This window comes from Phycodurus eques, chromosome 14 (genome assembly GCF_024500275.1).
Source record: "Phycodurus eques isolate BA_2022a chromosome 14, UOR_Pequ_1.1, whole genome shotgun sequence".
Classification (NCBI taxonomy): Eukaryota; Metazoa; Chordata; class Actinopteri; order Syngnathiformes; family Syngnathidae; genus Phycodurus; species Phycodurus eques.
Window position 1 is genome coordinate 7,410,034 of NC_084538.1, and position 3,729 is coordinate 7,413,762.

The following is a 3,729-nucleotide window of genomic DNA, read 5'->3' on the forward strand; positions in this document are numbered from 1 at the left end:
CTGGATTTACTTAAGATAGTAGTAGTGACATTATTCTTATTTTTTTTGTTTATTTGTTGTTGGGGTTTTTTTTGCTCCGTAGACTCGTGGCACAATTCACATACCGGTATGCTTCATGGTAGCGTAGAGAATAAATATCAATGGGATCGGTTATTTGCCAATGCAACTGAAGTGTAAATGGTCACGTTAGATCTACCCTATCGGAATCTACTGTATCAATCGCCCTATAATACTTGAAAATAGTCAAAATAAATGGACATAGGCACTAATGTTCAACCGGGCACTTTTCCTGGATTTACATTGAAGGACAAGTGCCCAATTCTTATTTAACACCTTTATCTTTTTTTGTGTGTCTATTTCCATGTACAAGCTAAATTTCAAGTGACACATACAGTACCCAAGACTAAGAACTGAGACAGATGCCCAAGTTGCTCGTAAAGAACTCCACAAGCATCACCTCTAGGCGGTGTCGGCGAGAGAAGTGAACAATAATAAATAATACTATTGATCTATTAAATGTTAGCTATTGTTTATTTGGTCTGGAATGACTTATTTCCCCCATTAATTTAAATGAGAGTAACCTCCACATTACTCCACGTGTCGCCACAGAAATTATTCTGCTTATTTAATGATGGGCACACTTCTAATGTATATTTACATCATATTTAAATGGTCTTCTGTATGCTTTCACTGCAGTTTAGATTAACAGGTGTTTACTTGTGTTGTTTGGGAAGACACAGGTGTATCTACAATACATCAACGATAGCCGTATTTTTCTGAAGTCAGGCTGACGTTGACGGGGAGGACCTAAATTGTTCATTTACACTATCGTCACATTGGCAGATATCCAATTTCATATCCAATTTTTCTCCGTATATGGGAGAGGCCTGATTCCGACCTGAGTATAGCCTAACTGAGTCCACACAATTTTTTTTTCTCGTCTTTACACTGCTGTGACGCATTTCCCGACCGTGCCATTAAAAATCGGAATTGTGTCACTTGAACCATGCAGTGTAAATCCAGCAGCAGACTTGCAGTGTAAATGCATCCTAAGCCTTGAGACTTGTGTTTAAAAAAAAAAAAAAGAATTTTTTAAAAAGGCATATGCTGTATGCTTGTAGCAGAGAGGATTCAAACAGCAGGAAGGAGCAAATGCACATTCAGCTTGCATGAACCTCAGCAGACGAGCTGATTGAAGTGCACTGAGGTGTTTCAGCCCTTGAATATGACTTGCTGCTGGTCAGCTGGCTTTTTTTTTTTTTTTTTTTTTTGCCTTAAACCCTTGACTCTACCTTGCCTTAATCATCCGGCCAGGGAGCACCCATCCATTCCTCTCCTCTGGGTACAAATCAAATTCAGAGGGAAAAAAAATAAAATAAATAGAAGTGTAAAAAAAAAAACAGTGGAAGAGCAAAACCCATTTTGCTGAGCTTACCCGCGACCATGCTGGTAGTGAGCCAAGCATCGATACCTGATCACATACTTAGCTTGCACTTTATGACAACTACAGTAGTGGTACCTCAAAGGTCAAACACAATCCCTTCTGTGATGCTGCTCAAACTTTAATTTGGTCAACTTTTCCATTTTTTTATTTTTTATTTTTTACTGGCGGGAGTGGGCGAATTTGCTCCATCCGTCGCTCAGCAAGTCTTTGTTCTGACAACGCTAGCCGAGCTGTCCGACCTCAGCTTGAAACATCGCCTTCACCATCATTAAAATACTGCTTGCTGCGATCGGTCCTCTCCCGTGCGAGCTGGACTCTTCACTTTCAACGTTCTAGCAACGCGGTACATTCGACAGCAAAACAACAGGGAGACACATTTAAAGAATCAATCTGTTCGTCAGCATTTGCATTGATGGCAAAAGTTCTCACACCTTGTACTTAAGTAGAAGTACAGATACTTGTGTAAAAAAAAATATTTTAATAAAAGTACTGATTCAACTCCTGTAGTACAGTGAAAGCAAACAAATTCCAGACTGAAATGTACTAAATTAAACTAACCACAAAAGTAAAAATATACTTTTTACTGTCAATTATATACAATACTCATTTTAATAACTTGGTCAACAGAAAAAAAAATGTTTCTGCAAACAAACTAGTTTCCCTCTTTTATTACTTACATGCTCGTATAGAGAAAATATTTAAAGACATTACATTTGGCGTGTTGTTTAAGAGCTTGCTAGTGTAGGCTTGACTTTTATGCTATCAAACCAAGTTCCCATAGCTTTGCTAAGTTTGTGAACTGAATAAAAAAGCATGTTAAATTTGCTAATGATAAAAAAAAATATTATTATTATTTTTTTTAGATGCAACAGAGAATTTTTAGAAGGCATAAGCTGCTGGTTTTTGGATGGCACAAGACAAAGTGTTTGCAACAAATCATTCTTGTAGCTGACATCAAACTTATTTTTTCCTATGGGTTTGTCCCATCAGCGGCCGCCACAGTGTTTCATCCTTTTCCATGTAAGCTTATCTTGTGCATCCTCCTCTCGAACGCCAAATGCCCTCATGTCTTTCCTCACTATATGTATCAACGTTCTCTTAGGTCTTCTTCTAGCTCTCTTGCCCTGTAGCTCCATCCTCATCATGCTTCTACTGATATACTCACTGTTACTCCAACGGCTCCCTGCTTTTACTGTAGATCACAATGTCATTTGCAAACATCATGGTCCATGGGGTTTCCAGTCTAACCTCATCTGTCAGCCTATTTATCACTATTGCAAATTGGATGGGGCTCAGAGCTGAGCCATGATGCACTCCCACCTCCATCTTAAACTTCTGTCACACCGACAATACACTTCACGACAGTTCTGCTGCCCTCATACATCCTGTACTATTCTAACATCATCTCTGCCACTCAAGACGTTGTCATGCAAATAATGCTTAAATAAGGCCATGCATGGGGAATATCTTGCTTCTCCTAATCTATTGCCATTGTCATTAATGCTCCCAGGTTCACGTTCCTCCATGTCACTGCTGTCTTTGTGTTTTTGACCCAAGAGGCGGCACGGTGACCGACTGGTTAGCACATCTGCGTCACAGTTCTGAGGACCGGGGTTCAAATCCCGGCCCCCCCCCTGTGCGGAGTTAGCATGTTCTCCCCGTGCCTGCGTGGGTTTGCTCCAGGCACTCCGGTTTCCTCCCACATCCCAACAACATGCGTAATAGGTTGATTGAAGACCCTCAATTGCCCGTAGGTGTGAATGTGAACGCGAATGGTTGTTTGTTTATATGTGGCCTGCAATTGGCTGGCGACCAGTTCAGGGTGTACCCCGCCTCTCATCCGAAGATAGCGGGGATAGGCTCCAGCAAGCCCACAACCCTAGTGAGGATAAAGCGGTACAGAAAATGGATGGATGGAAGACCCCAAGATCTTAATCAATCATGATCTCAACGACTGTTGACTTTACCTCTCTCTACTTTCATCTTTTTTTACGTCATGTCATCATCCGCAGAGGTTGAAAAAAGTGACCAGCATATTTAGAGAAAGTAAGGAGTAGAAAGTATAAATTTGTTTTCAAATGTAGCGAGTAAAAGTGAAATGTCAGAAAAATAAATGCTCAAGTACAGATACTTAAAAATCTACCTGCATACACTATCGAGGTATTTGTACTTTATGACTTAACACAACTGGCATTTGCATACATTAAACAGAGCTTTATGTATGTAAGCCCCAGCACAGTATAGTATGCGGAGGCTCAGACTGAAATCTCACAACTTTGTCGTCA